Source organism: Heterodontus francisci, chromosome 30 (assembly GCF_036365525.1).
Source record: "Heterodontus francisci isolate sHetFra1 chromosome 30, sHetFra1.hap1, whole genome shotgun sequence".
Lineage (NCBI taxonomy): Eukaryota > Metazoa > Chordata > Chondrichthyes > Heterodontiformes > Heterodontidae > Heterodontus > Heterodontus francisci.
In genome coordinates this window covers 2,188,891-2,204,897 of record NC_090400.1, presented here as the reverse complement: position 1 = coordinate 2,204,897, position 16,007 = coordinate 2,188,891, and the positions used below count along the sequence as shown (strand labels likewise).

The 16,007-nt window shown below is 46.5% G+C and overlaps 1 protein-coding gene and 1 non-coding gene across 4 annotated transcripts in view; one reads left to right on the top strand and one right to left on the bottom strand.

The window, feature by feature from the left end:
* The window catches only part of LOC137346457 (collagen alpha-1(XXVI) chain), a 564,356-nt gene that overhangs the window by 233,167 nt on the left and 315,182 nt on the right, over positions 1 to 16,007 (bottom strand). The gene's annotated exons all lie outside the window — the stretch shown is intronic.
* trnag-gcc (transfer RNA glycine (anticodon GCC)) lies at positions 5,130 to 5,200 on the top strand. Its single transcript has one exon. It is a non-coding gene; the product is annotated as a tRNA-Gly (tRNA).

The window sequence follows — 16,007 nt, the reverse complement described above, 5'->3', positions numbered from 1 at the left end:
CGGAGACCTTCCCAACACCCTCCCCGGGAACCCGCCCATCATCCTCACTGGGAACACACCCAACACCCTCCCTTGGAACCCATCCATCAACCTCCCCGGGGACCTGTCTATCACCCTCCCCCAGAACCCACCCATCACCCTCCCCGGTAACCTACCCATCATCCACCCTGGGAACACACCCATCACCCTCCCCGGGGATCTGTCTATCACCAGAACCCACTCTGCCACTTCCACCCCTGCCACAGAATTCATTCAACACCCTCCCAGAACTGACCACTCCTAATCCCTACTCCCAGCACCTTCTCAGGGCAACCTGCGGTAGGGATGGGCAGTAACGGTGCCCTTACCACCGGCACCAACATTCTGACAACCAATTTTAAAAATGGTCAGTTTTTAAAATGATCTTTTGATCTAGGAAATCTACCTGGCGACAGCCTGTCACCAAATGTTGTTAAAACAAAACCAGGTGGGGAATCTCCCCTCTAAGTGGGTCCAGGAGGGAAACCAAACCCAACTTTAAACTGCACCTTGAGGAGTGGTGGGGCAAGAGTGGAAAAATAAAACACGAGCAACAGGAGAGGAGCTGACTGAACCATGAATCTGTTTCTAACTAGAGGCCATCAATATCAGATAGTCACCAAGAAATCCAATAGGAAATTCAGAAGAAACTTTTTTACTCAGAGTGGTGAGAATGTGGAACTCGCTACCACAGGGAGTGGTTGAGGCGAATACTATAGATGCATTTAAGGGCAGGCTAGATAGCATTTGAGGGAGAATGGAATAGAGGGATACAATGATAGATTTAGATGAGCAAAGCCTCGAGTGGAGCATAAATGCCAGCATGGACTGGTTGGGCCGAATGGCCTGTTTCTGTGCTTTATATCCTATCTAACACCAAAAAGCAAGTTTTTGTTCACTCCTCAGAAAAACTGAAAAACAAGGGAGGAAAAATCACAGGTGCATCCTAAATCGATTTAATAAGTCAGACAGATTGCAGGAGTTCTGGATTCAGCCCATCGTGTCAGTGCTGGCTCTTTGACAGAGCTAACCAAATAGTCCCAGTCCCCTGCTCTTTCCCCAAAACACTGTAAATGTTTTCCCTTCAAGTTTTTGTCCAATTTCCTCTTGAATGTTCTGATTGACTCTCTTTCCACTACACTTTCAGGCCATGCATTCTACATCACAATTACTTGCTGTGTAAAAACAGTTTCCTCATGTCACTTCTGGTTCTTTTGCTAATCACTTTTAATCTCTGTTCCCTGGTTTCTGACCTTTCTGCCACTTGTTACAACCATGTGGTGCAACATGGGAGATTCCCACTGTTCAACTCCCCAACAGACAACAGCAAGTGGTAGAACTTAGCCCCTCGGTGTTTTATTTTTCAAACAAGCAACAAGTTTCCTTGGAGATTTAAAAAAGATAGAAAATCAATTGTTTATTGATCACTACACCTTATCCTGAAATTATCGCAACCACACCCACTCACACGTTCACATGTATACACACACACACACACACACACACACACACACGAGACAGATAGAGAAAGGAAAAATGAAGGTGACTTTTAGTTTGGGGGGTGGGGGGAATGTTACAATAGCCAGTTGAACTCTCTTGGAAATCAAGTTCTCGATGGATGCAGGCCTGAGATGGTTGTAGATTTCTCTCTTGATTGAAGGTTCAGTTGAAGATGGTGGGTTACCTCTAGCTCTCACTGCTAGATAATATAGATGTTGGATTCTGCAGCAGGAACATGTGCTTTATGGCTTGGCTGGAAAACAAGCTGTTAGGATGTTACTTCTTCCATTCTTCCTCTATCTGGCTTTCTTTTTTTTATAAGGTAAAAGTGTTATCTCTCACTCCCCATTAGGAGATGCCCTGATCTCTTCTCTATGGTGATTGCACAATAGCCCAGGACATAGCTACTTCACACCTTCTTTGTTTTACAAGAAGACATTCAATTCTGGAATGTTTTAGGATAGGTATGGAATGGGTTCAATTGACACCTCTTAGCTTTGAAGATTTGTCCTTTGTTTTTGTCAGACAGCTTGAGAACATAAAAGGCCAATCCCCTTTTCTTTGGTGGCCATTTTGGCCCATTGCTGACTTTTTAAAATAAAGGTTCATTTTTTTAAAGGCAATGTCCGTTTTTCATAACTCTTCAGAGTTAGTCCATGGTGGTTGTATCATCGCATGACACACTGGAAACAGTTTCTCCTTATTTTATTCCATCAAAACCAGTCATGATTTTGAACGACTCGATCAAATCTTCTGTTAACTCTCTCTGTTCCAAGAACAATAATCCCAGCTCCTCCAGTCTCTCCATATGACTGAAGTTCCTCATCCCTGGTGCCTCCCTTGTAAATCTCCTCTTCACCCTCTCTAAGGCCTTGACATCCTATCTAAAGTTTAGTGCCCAGAACTGAACACAAGCTGAGGCCTAACCAATTTATAAAGGCTTACCAATACTTTCTTGCTTTGTACTCTATTCCTCGATGAATAAAGCCAAGCATCAAGTTAGTCAAACATGATTTGCCTTGAAATAAATCTGTGCTAACTTTCATTTATTAGCCCATACTTTTCTAAATGCCGATTAATTTTGTCCCGCATTAAAGTTTCTCCACTACTGACATTCATTTCAATGAGATCACATCTCATTCCTTTAAACTCCAGAGAATACAGGCCCATTCTACCCAATCTCTCCTCATAGGACAATCCTGTCATTCCAGGAACCAATCTAGAGAACCTTCATTGCACTCCCTCTAAGGCACGTATATCTTTCCTTAGGTACCGAGACCAAAATTGTGCCCAGTACTCCAAGTGTGCTCTCACCAAAACCTTATATAACTGCAATAAGACTTACTTACTCTTATACTCCATTCCCCCTTGCAATAAAGGTTAACATAGCATTTGCTTTCCTATTTGTTTGCTGTACCTGCTTATTAACTTTGTGTCGTTTGTGTACAAGGACCCCCAAATCCCTCTGCATACCAACATCTACTAGTCTCTCACCTTCGAAAAATATTCTGTTTTTCAATTCTTCCTACTAATATGAATAATTTCACTTTTCCCCACATTATACTCCATCTTCCATCTTCTTGTCGAATCATGTAACTGATCTGTATCCCGTGAAGTCTCTTTGCATCCTCCTCACAGCTTACTTTCCCACCGTGCTTTGTATCATCAGCGAACTTGGATATATTACACTCAGCCCCCTCATCTAAGTCATTGATACAGATTATAAATAGCTGAGACCCATGCACTGATCTTTGTGGTATTCCACGAGAGACACCCTCCATCCCGAAAATGACCCATTTATTCCTCACTCATGTGTTGAGAAAAGACTTTTGGGTTCTCTTTTTTGTTAACTGCTAAGTAATTCTCATACTATCTCTTTACCCCTCTTTTTTCCCTTTTTAAGATCTCCTCTAGAACCTTCTATGATCAACTTAGTTCTCTTCTGCATACATTTGCATAAGCCTCCTTTTTCTGCCTTATTTTATTCTCTGTATCTTTTGTCCTCCAGGGAGTTCTAGCTTTGAATGGCTTTGTTTTCTCCTTATGGAACTGTATCTACTCTGTAACCGAACCATCTCCTATTTAAAGGACTACCATTGTTCATTTACTGTTTTTCCTACCAATTTTTGATTCTACCCACCTGGGCCAGATCTATTTTCGACTCACGGAAGTTAGTCCTCCTCCAGTTAAGTGTTTTTACAATTAATTAGCAGCAGGCACAGCAAATGAATGGGTTTTGAGAATAAAGAGGAAGGAATGGATTAGGGGCCAGCAGAATGGTGCAGGGATCAGGGACTTCAGTTATGTGGAGAGACTAAAGAAGCTGAGTTGTTCCCCTCAGATCAGAGAAGGTGAAGAGGAGATTTAATAGAAGTGTTCACAATTAGGAAGGGTTTTATTAGAATAAATGAGGAGAAACAGTTTCCTCTGGAAGGAGGGTTGACAACCAGAGGAGACAGATTTAAGATAATTGGCAAGAGAAACAAGGGGGAGATGAGGAAATTTTTGTTACACAGAGAGTTCTTATGATCCAGAATGCACTGCCTGTAAGGGTAGTGGAAATAACATTCACACCACACAAATGCCAGGCAATGACCATCTTCAACACAGAGCCTAGCCACCTTTCCTTGATATTCAATGGCATTACCATCGCCAAATCCCCCAACATCCACATCCTGGGGAGGTTACCATTGACCACAAACATAACTGGACCAGCTACATAAATACTGTGGCTCCAAGAGGAGGTCAGGGGTTGGGAAGTCTGTGGCAAGTAACCTACCTCCTGATTCCCCAATGCCTACAAGGCACATGTCAGGACTGTGATAGAATATTCTCCACTTGCCTGGATGAATGCAGTTCCAAAGACACACAAGAAGCTCAACACCATCCAGGACCAAGCAGCCCACTTGTTTGGCACCCCATCCATCACCTTAAACATTCACTCCTTCCATCACCGGCACACACTGCAGAAGTGTGTACCAAATAAGATGCACTGTAGCAACGCACCAAGGCTCCTTCGACAGCACCTTCCAAACCCATGACCTGTACCACCTGAAAGGACAAGGGCACCAGACACATGGGAACACCATTACCTGCACGTTCCCCTCCAAGTCACACACCATCCTGACTTGGAACTATATCGCCGTTCCTTCACTGTTGCTGGATCAACATCCTGGAACTCCCTTCCCAACAGCACTGTGGATGTACCTACACCCCAAGAACTGCAGCGGTTCAAGAAGGCAGCTCACCACCACCTTCTCAAGGGCAATTAGAGATGGGCAATCAATGCTGGTCTAGCCAGCGATGCCCACATCCCATGAGCAAATACAAAAAAATAAATTGAATAGCAACATTCAAAAGGCAAAAGGGACTATACATACATACATATATATATATATGATCTGATCCGTTGGTTGTGGGATCACTTTATTCTGTCTATCCTTTGTTGTAACTTCACCAGATTGACACCTCATTTTTAGGTATGCCTGGTGCTGCTCCAGACATGCTCTCCTACACTCCTCATTGAACCAGGTTGATCCCCTGGTTTCATGGCAATGGTAGAGTGAAGGATATACGAACATACAAATTATGATGCAGAAGTGATTATGATTGCATTGGTGGTTCAGTGGTAGAATTCTCGCCTGCCACGCGGGAGGCCCGGGTTCGATTCCCGGCCAATGCAGTGATACTCCTATTGGGCGGCACAGTGGCGCAGTGGTTAGCACCGCAGCCTCACAGCTCCAGCGACCCGGGTTCAATTCTGAGTACTGCCTGTGTGGAGTTTGCAAGTTCTCCCTGTGTCTGTGTGGGTTTCCTCCGGGTGCTCCGGTTTCCTCCCATATGCCAAAGGACTTGCAGGTTGATAGGTAAATTGGCCATTATAAATTGCCCCTAGTATAGGTAGTGGTAGGGAAATATAGGAACAGGTGTGGATGTGGTAGAAATATGGGATTAGTATAAATGGGTGGTTGATGGCCGGCACAGACTCGGTGGGCCGAAGGGCCTGTTTCAGTGCTGTATCTCTAAACTAAAGTAGGCCACTCAGCCCCTCGAGCCTGCTCCACCATTCAATAAGATCATAGCTGATCTGATTGTAACCTCAAGTCAACATTCCCGCCTCCCCGATAACCTTTCACCCCCTTGCTTATCAAGAATCTATCTACCTCTGCCTTAAAAATATTCGAAGACTCTGATTCCACCGCCTTTTGAGGAAGAGAATTCCAAAGAGTCATGACCCTCTGAGAGAAAAGATTTCTCCTCATCTCTGTCTTAAATGGGTGACCCCTTATTTTTAAACAGTGACCTGCTCGTTCTAAACAATGACCTCCTAGTTCCAGATTCCATCACAAGAGGAAATATCCTTTCCACATCCACCCTGTCAAGACCCCTCAGGATCTTACATGTTTCAATAAAGTCGCCTCTTACTCTTCGAAACTCCAGCGGAAACAAACCTAGCCTGTCCAACCTTACCTCAGAAGACAACCTGTCCATTCCAGGTATATATATTCTGGGTATGAGATTACACTCTGTGGCTAAGTACAATTCTGCAGCTACTGATGGCCCAAAGCACCTCATGGATGCCCAGTTTTGAGCTGCTAGTGCTGTTTTGAGTCTATCCCAATTAGCACAGTGATAGCACCACACAGACAAGGGAGGGTGTCCTCAGTGTGAAGACAGGACTTCATCTCCACAAGGAGGATAGCAAGAAGCTTTTTCCCAGAGTGGGGGATTCAAATACTAGGGGTCACGAGTTCAAAGTGAGAGGGGAAAAGTTTAGGGGGGATATGCGTGGAAAGTTCTTTACGCAGAGGGTGGTGGGTGCCTGGAACGCGTTGCCAGCGGAGGTGGTAGATGCGAACACGATAGCGTCTTTTAAGATGTATCTAGACAGATACATGAATGGGCAGGAAGCAAAGAGATACAGACCCTTAGAAAATAGGCGACATGTTTAGATAGAGGATCTGGATCGGCGCAGGCTTGGAGGGCCGAAGGGCCTGTTCCTGTGCTGTAATTTTCTTTGTTCTTTGTTCTTTGACTGTGAGGTGGTCAATCCCACCAATATTGACATGCACAGATGCATCTGTAAATTGGTATAGGCGAGGTCAAGTAGGTTTTTCCCTCTTGTTGGCTCCCTCGCCACCTGCTGACCCAGTTTGGCAGATATGTCTTTCAGGGCTAGACCAGCTCAGTCAGAAGTGGTGCTGCCGAGCCACTCTTGGTGATGGACATTGAAGTTCCCCACCAAGAGTACATTCTGTGCCTCTTCCAAGTGCCATTCAAGATGGTGGATTCATCAGTTGAAGGAGGGAGATAGGTGGTAACCAGCCAGAGGTTTCCTTGCTCACGCTGGACTGGATGTCATAAGACTTCATGGGGTCTGGACCAGTGATGAAGCCTCAACGCAAGGAGTCTTACTAGTAAAGCAGAGGAATTGAGGGCATTGATTTACACATGGGAATATGATATCATTGATATCACAGAGACATGGTTGAGGGAAGTGCAGGACTGGCAGCTCAATATTCCAGGGTTTGGAATCTTCAGGCATGACAGCTGGGGTTGGGGTGGGGTGGGGGTTGTAAAAGAGGAGGTGCCGTTGCAGTGTTGTTCAAGGAATCAATTACTGCAGTAAGGAGGGATGAAATCTTTTTTTTATTCATTCATGGGATGTGGGCGTCGCTGGCCAGGCCAGCATTTATTGCCCATCCCTAATTGCCCTTGAGAAGGTGGTGGTGAGCTGCCTTCTTGAACCGCTGCAGTCCATTTGGGGTAGGTACACCCACAGTGCTGTTAGGAAGGGAGTTCCAGGATTTTGACCCAGCGACAGTGAAGGAACGGCGATATAGTTCCAAGTCAGGATGGTGTGTGACTTCGAGAGGAACTTGCAGTTGGTGGTGTTCCATGCATCTGCTGCTCTTGTCCTTCTAGTTGGTAGAGGTCGCGGGTTTGGGAGGTACTGTCTAAGGAGCCTTGGTGTGTTGCCGCAGTGCATCTTGTAGATGGTACACACTGCTGCCACTGTGCATCGGTGGTGGAGGGAGTGAATGTTTGTAGATGGGGTGCCAATCAAGCGGGCTGCTTTGTCCTGGATGGTGTCGAGCTTCTTGAGTGTTGTTGGAGCTGCACCCATCCAGGCAAGTGGAGAGTATTCCATCACACTCCTGACTTGTGCCTTGTAGATGGTGGACAGACTCTGGGGAGTCAGGAGGTGAGTTACTCACCTCAGGATTCCTAGCCTCTGACCTGCTCTTGTAGCCACGGTATTTATATGGCTACTCCAGTTCAGTTTCTGGTCAATGGTAGCCCCTAGGATGTTGATAGTGGGGGATTCAGCGATGGTAATGCCATTGAATGTCAAGGGGAGATGGCTAGATTCTCTCTTGTTGGAGATGGTCATTGCCTGGCACTTGTGTGGCACGAATGTTACTTGCCACTTATCAGCCCAAGCCTGGATATTGTCCAGGTCTTGCTGCATTTCTACATGGACTGCTTCAGTATTTGAGGAGTCGCGAATGGTGCTGAACATTGTGCAATCATCAGCGAACATCCGCACTACTGACCTTATGATTGAAGGAAGGTAATTGATGAAGCAGCTGAAGATGGTTGGGCCTAGGACACTACCCTGAGGAACTCCTGCAGTGATGTCCTGGAGCTCAGATGATTGACTTCCAACAACCACAACCATCTTCCTTTGCGCTAGGTATGATTCCAGCAGCGGAGGGTTTTCCCCCTGATTCCCATTGACTCCAGTTTTGCCAGGGCTCCTTGATGCCATACTTGTCAAATGCTGCCTTGATGTCAAGGGCAGTCACTCTCACCTCACCTCTTGAGTTCAGCCCTTTTGTCCATGTTTGAACCAAGGCTGTAATGAGGTCAGGTGCTGAGTGGCCCTAGCGGAACCCAAACTGGGTATCACTCAGCAGGTTATTACTAAGCAGGTGCCGCTTGATGGCACTGTTGATGACACCTTCCATCACTTTACTGATGAATGCGAGTAGGCTGATGGGGCAGTAATTGGCCGGGTTGGACTTGTCCTGTTTTTTGTGTACAGGACATACCTGGGCAATTTTCCACATTGCAGGGTACATGCCAGTGTTGTAGCTATACTGGAACAGCTCGGTTAGGGGCGCGGCAAGTTCTGGAGCACAGGTCTTCAGTACTATTGCCGGAATATTGTCAGGACCCATAGCTTTTGCAGTATCCAGTGCCTTCAGTCGTTTCTTGACATCACGTGGAGTGACTCGAATTGGCTGAAGTCTGGCATCTGTAATGCTGGAGATTTCAGGAGGAGGCCGAGATGGATCATCAACTTGGCACTTCTGGCTGAAGATTGTTGCAAGTGCTTCAGCCTTATCTTTCGCACTGATGTGCTGGGCTTCCCCCATCATGGAGGATGGGGATATTTGTGGAGCCACCTCCTCCAGTTAGTTGTTTAGTTGTCCACCACCATTCACGGCGTGATGTGCCAGGACTGCAGAGCTTCGATTTGATCCGTTGGTTATGGGATCGCTTAGCTCTGTCTATTGCATGCTGCTTATGCAGTTTGGCATGCAAGTAGCCCTGGGTTGTAGCGTCACCAGGTTGACATCTCATTTTGAGGCATGCCTGGTGCTGCTCCTGGCATGCCCTCCTGCACTCTTCATTGAACCAGGGTTGGTCTACTGGCTTGATGGTAATGGTAGAGTGGGGGATATGCCGGGCCATGAGGTTACAGATTGTTGTTGAGTACAATTCTGCTGCTGCTGATGGCCCACAGCGCCTCATGGATGCCCAGTTTTGCATTGCTAGATCTGTTCCCATTTAGCACGGTGATAGTGCCACACAACATGATGGACGGTATCCTCAATGTGAAGGCGGGACTTCGTCTCCACAAGGACTGTGCAGTGGTCACTCCTACCAATACAGTCATGGACAAAAGCATCTGCAGCAGGCAGATTGGTGAGGACGAGGTCAAGTATGCTTTTCTGTCTTGTTGGTTCCCTCACCACCTGCCGCAGACCCAGTCTAGCAGCTATGTCCTTTAGGACTCGGCCAGCTCAGTCAGTAGTGGTGCTACCGAGCCACTCTTGGTGATGAAGATTGATGTCCCCCACCCAGAGTACATTTTGTGCCCTTGCCACCCTCAGTACGTTCTCCAAGTGCTGTTCAACATGGAGGAGTACTGAGTCATCAGCTGAGGGAGGGCGGTAGGTGGTAATCAGTAGGAGGTTACCTTGCCCATGTTTGACCTGATGCCATGAGACTTCATGGGGTCTGGAGTCGATGTTGAGGACTCCCAGGGCAACTCCCTCCCTACTGTATACCACTGTGCCACCACCTCTGCTGGGTCTGTCCTGCTGGCGGGACAGGACATACCCGGGGATGGTGATGGCAGTGTCTGGGACATTGTCTGTAAGGTATGATTCCGTGAGTATGACTATGTCAGGCTGTTGCTTGACTAGTCTGTGGGACAGCTCTCCCAACTTTGGCACACGCCCCCAGATGTTAGTAAGGAGGACTTTGCAGGGTCGACAGGGCTGGGTTTGCCATTGCTGTTTCCGGTGCCTCGGTCTATGCCGGGTGGTCCGTCCGGTTTCATTCGTTTTTACTGACTTCGTAGCGGTTAGGTACAACTGAGTGGCTTACTTAGAAATTCCTCAAACGAGGCCATATGGGTAGAACTTAAAAACAAAAATGGGGCAATCACTTGGCTGGGAGTGTACTATTGTCCTCCAAACAGCCAGGGAGAGATAGAGGAGCAGATATGTCGGCAAATCTCAGAGAGGTGTAAAAATAATAGGGGATTTCAACTTCCCCAATATCAACTGGGATAGTCTAAGTGCAAAAGGTTTAAAGGGGGCGGAACTCTTAAAATGCACACAGGAGAGCTTTTTGAGCCAGCACGTAGAAAGTCCTACAAGGAAGGGGCAGTGGGGGAGCATTTCGGGGATAGTGAGCATAACTCTAAGATTTAAGGTAGTTATGGAAAAGGACAAAGATGGACCGGAAATAAAGGTACTGAAGTGGGGGAAGGCCAATTTCAATATGATAGAACAGAATCTGGCCAAAGTGGACTGGGAGCAGCTACTTGTAGGAAAGTCTACATCAGACCAGGAGGAGTTATTCAAGGAAATAGTGAGAGTTCAGGGCCAACATGTTCCCGTAAAGGTGAAGGGTAGGTACAACAAGTTCAGGGAACCATGGATGTCAAGGGATATAGTGGATTGGATAAGGGAAAAAAAGGAGGCTTATGTCAGATTCAGAGCGCTGAAAACAGCGGAGGCACTCGAGGAGTATTGGAAGTGTAAAGGGGTACTTAAAAAAGTAATTCGGCGGGCGAAGAGGTTACATGAAAAAACACTGGCGGGAAAGATAAAGGAAAATCCCAAGGTGTTTTATAAGTATATTAAGGGCAAGAGGATAACCAGGGAAAGAGTAGGGCCCAGTAGGACCAAAGTGGCAATCTGTGTGTGGAGCTGGAGGACATAGGTGAGGTTTTAAATGATTACTTTTCATCTGTGTCCACTATATAGGACAATGGAGGTGTAGAGATCAAGGAGAGGAAGCAAGGGAGGAGATAACAGGGGTTCTGACACAAATTTTCAAATCCTCTCTGCCCACAGGAGAGGTGCCAGAGGACTGGATGACAGTGAATGTGGTATCATCATTCAAGAAGAGTAGCAGGGATAAACCAGGTAATTACAGGCCAGTGTTAGGGAAACTATTGGAAAAAATTCTGAGGGACAGGATTAATCTCCACTTGGAGAGGCAGGGATTAATCAGGGATAGTCAGCATGGCTTTGTCAGGGGGAGATCATGTCTAACAAACGTGATTGAATTTTTCGAGGCGGTGACTAGATGTGTAGATGAGGGTAAAGCAGTTGATGTAGTCTACATGGACTTCAGTAAGGCTTTTGATAAAGTCCCGCATGGGAGATTGGTTAAGAAGGTAAGAGCCCATGGGATCCAGGGCAATTTGGCAAAATGGATCCAAAATTGGCTTAGTGACAGGAGGCAGAGGGTGATGGTCGAGGGTTGTTTTTGCAAGTGGAAGCCTGTGACCAGTGGTGCACTGCAAGGATCGGTGCTGGGACCCTTGCTGTTTGTAGTGTACATTAATGATTTAGAGGTGAATATAAGAGGTATGATAAGTAAGTTCACAGATGACACGAAAATTGGTGGTGTTGTAAATAGTAAAGAGGAAAGTCTTAGATTACAGGACGATATAGATGGGCTGGTAAGATGGGCAGAGCAGTGGCAAATGGAATTTAATCCTGAGAAGTGTGAGGTGATGCGTTTTGGGAGGACTAACAAGGCAAGGGAATATACAATGGATGGTAGGACCCTAGGAAGTACAGAGTGTGAGAGGGACCTTGGTGGACTTGTCCATAGATCACTGAAGGCAGCAGCACAGGTAGATAAGGTGGTTTGGAAGGCATACTTGCCTTTATTAGCCGAGGCATAGAATATAAGAGCAGGGAGGTTATGATGGAGCTGTATAAAACACTAGTTGGGCCACAGCTGGAGTACTGTGTACAGTTCTGGACACCACACTATAGGAAGGATATGATTGCACTGGAGAGGGTGCAGAGGAGATTCACCAGGATGTTTCCTGGGCTGGAGCATTTCAGCTGTGAAGAGAGACTGGATAGGCTAGGGTTGTTTTCCTTGGAGCAGAGAAGGCTGAGGGGGGACATGATTGAGGTGTACAAGATTATAAGGGGCATAGATAGGGTAGATAGGAAGAAACTTTTTCCCTAAGCGGATCAGGGGGCATAGATTTAAGGTAAGGCGCAGGAGGTTTAGAGGGGATTTGAGGAAAAAAATTTTACCCAGAGGGTGGTTGGAATCTGGAACACACTGCCTGAAGAGGTGGTGGAGGCAGGAACCCTTCACATTTAAGAAGAATGCCATAGCATACAAGGCTATGGGCCAAGTGCTGGGAAATGGGATTAGAATAGATAGGTGCTTGCTGGCAAGCACAGACATGATGGACTGAAGGGCCTGTTTCTGTGCTGTATAACTCTATGTACATAACGTTGGTTAGGCAGCATTTGGAGTACTGTGTGCAGTTCTGGTCACCGCACTACAGGAAAGATGTGATTAAGCTAGAGAGGGTGCAGAAAAGATTCACCAAGGATGTTGCCTGGTTTGGAGGGCTTGAGTTCTAAAGAGAGATTGGATAGGCTGGGTCTGTTTTCCCTGGAGCGAAAGAGGCTGAGAGGGGACATGATAGAGGTATATAAAATTATGAGAGGCTTAGATAGGGTAGATAGCCAGAGTCTGTTTCCCATGGTAGGGGTGACTAAAACTAGAGGGCATAGATTTAAGGTGAGAGGGAGGAGGTTTCGAGGGGATCAAAGGGGTAAATTTTTCACACAAAGAATAGTGGGTATCTGGAATGAGCTGCCAGAGGAGGTGGTGGAGGCAGGAACAGTAGCAACATTTAAGAGGCATCTGGACAAGTACTTGAATGAGCAAGGCATAGAGGGATATGGAATTAATGCAGGCAGGTGGGATTAGTATAGATAGGCATTATGGTCGGCATGGATGCAGTGGGCCGAAGGGCCTGTTTCTATGCTGTACGACTCTATGACTCCCAGAACCACTCCTTCCTGACTGTGTACCACTATGCCATCACCTCTGGTAGGTTTGTCTTGATGGTGAGACAAGACTTAACAAAGAATGGTGATGGAGGCGTGTGGGACAAGGGTTGTATAGTATGATTCAGTGAGTTTGACTGTATCAGGCTATTGCTAGACTAGTCTGTGGGACAGCTCTCCCAATTTTAGCACAAGTCCCCAGATGTTAATGTGGAGAACCTTCCAGGGCTGGGTGTGCCTTTCTCATTTCCGGTGCCCAGGTCAATGTCGGGTGGTCTGTTCGATTTTATTCTTATTTATCTTGCGGTTTGATACAACTGAGTGACTTGCTAGGCCATTTCAGAAGGCAGTTAAGAGTCACCACTGCAGACACATGTAGACCAGACTGGATAAGGACAGCAGATTTTCTTCCCTAAAGGAAATTAGTGAACCAGATGGGTTTTTACAAATATCCACGAGTTTCATGATTATTATTAATCGAACGAGTATTTGATTCCAGATTTATGAATTAATAGAATTTAAATTCCGCTCCCCCTACCCCACCCCACTGTCATGGTGGGATTTGAACTCAGGGCTGGGATTTAACGAGGAGGTGGTGTCCCTGTCCGCCGGCTGGGATTCGGCGGCGAGCCCCCGGCCTCCGGCCCGGGAAGGCATGATGCCATTTTGTGTGGCTCAGGCAATTAGTTCACTGAGGTCATGGTTTCTGCCCTTCTGAGGCAGGATGTCCCCCCTCCAAGACATGCCAGCCAATCAGAGGGCCTGCAGCTCTTCAGTCCCAGCAGTGCTACCAGGGGTGGTGGCCATTGCTCAGACTGCACCCGGCCCCGGATACACACAGCGAGCAATGGAGGCCCAGAGTTCAGGTAAGTGGGGCAGGCGCACCCAAACCCAAATGAATCTGGCAGGTCCCGATGAGGGGCATTAGGGGTGATGAAGATCAGGAGGCTGGGGTGGGGGATGGAGCCCGGGCGGTCCTTTTCACTGGGGGCCCTCCATGGGGCACAGGATGCACGAGCAGGAGGGACACTCCACGAGCCCGGGGTCATGATGGCTGCCAGGGTATACCAGCCACCAACCCCTTATCTAGTGGAAGCAGATTCAATCACTGCTTTCAAAGGTAGCTGAAGTGAGAACATTTGCAGGGCTACGGGGAAAGGTGAAGGAGTGGGAATAGCTGAGTTGCTCTTGCAGAGAGACAGCATGGTCATGAGGGGCTGAATGGTGACAGCACAGTAGGCAGCCACTCTATCATTCTTTTCTATGATGAGCAATGCTGGGGTGCAGCACTACCTGTGGTTAGCAAGACAGTGAGGGTATACAGTACTGGGAGGGAAAGTTTACTTGTCACTGATTCCCAAGAGCAGCCAATGAGTTTGCAAAACATTGGTGATCAAACACTGAGACATGAGCAGCTGCTGCAATATCCAACAGATGGTTAAACTGAACAAATCATCATCTCAGAAGTTAAACAAAGTTCACTTAACAAACAGGCTCGATGGGCTGAATGGCCTACTGCTGCTCCTGCATTCCTATTTTTCTAAACAAAGGCAGAGAACATCTATCATTGAGAAAGGAACATCTCCAACAGAAGCAGTTTCAATGGGTAATCCCCGAAAACAGATACAGGGATCACAATGTGCGATTCACACACAACCTTGATGACACTGCAGGCAGCATGTCATATTTGTGCTGCCTGTTCATTCCCATGATAGCCGTGTGCAGCCAGTGCTCCCGTGCTGTTCATTAGCTGCACACATCAGCAGGGGGGCTGATGTCACAAATGTCTAGCGCTATTTAATGGCAGACTGCTTCTCCTTCAAGGCTCTCTCTCTCATTTGATCTCTAACATCATCATAGTGGGGGGTATGACTCACTCTGTCCCAAACCTTAACCCTTTCAAACCCTTACACTACATCTACCTCCCAAGTCTCTGTCCATATATTTTTTGTACATTAATTTTGACTTTTACATAGTACCCCATATCCCACCCCCACCCCCCCCCCCCCCCCCCCAAGTCTCTGACATCACAGATTCAATCAGTTAGGAGGCTTCACAACTCTCCCTGATCGTGTTGTTGTCAGACTCGGAAGATCAGTAGTCTCTCTCTGAACTCTTGTTTCTTGACCTGGACGGCCTTCATTGAGATTTGTTGTATCCGGTTTCTGAATTTCAGGTTCAACATCTGGTTCATCCAAATGTATGATTGATTGACATATTGGATGAATATAAATAAGAATTTTCCTGTTTCTTCTTATAGTATGTCCTGAACTATGTACTAAATAAGATCTCTGCCGATTTTTATCTCTCTAGACGATTACTCCTTCTCTGCCTTGGTCTCGACCCATACTTTTCTCCTTCCATCAACTTGGGTAGATTCCTGGTGCAATATGTCCTGTTATAGTTATAAGCTTGCTGTTTTCGATAAGACCTTGAACAGTCTCACAATCTGGGACTTCCAGCCCTGGAAGTAATTTTTTGGGTAGGATGGGAAGTTGTGTTCTAAACTTCCTTCTTATCAACAGTTCTGACGGTGCCAATGCACATTGTAATGGAGTAGATCTGTAGTTTCGGAGTTCTGTTTGAAAATCTTCATTCTTCTTTAATAGTGTTCTGATAGTTCTGAATCCTCTTTCAGTTTCACCATTAGTTTGAGGATATCTAGGGGAACTTGTAAGATGTCCAAATCCACAGTTTCCCACAATTTGCAAATTGTGGACCAGGACTGGAATCTGGCCAGTAATGCCATGTGTTGCAAAGATCTCCGTTAAAACTCGAATGACTGTCTCCATAGTCGTCACGTACAAATGGTTGAATTCGATCCACCTTTAAAAATAATCAATAACGATCAGGTAGGGATTTTCCATTAAACACGAATCAATCCATCCCAAGAGGTTCCCACAATCTGGG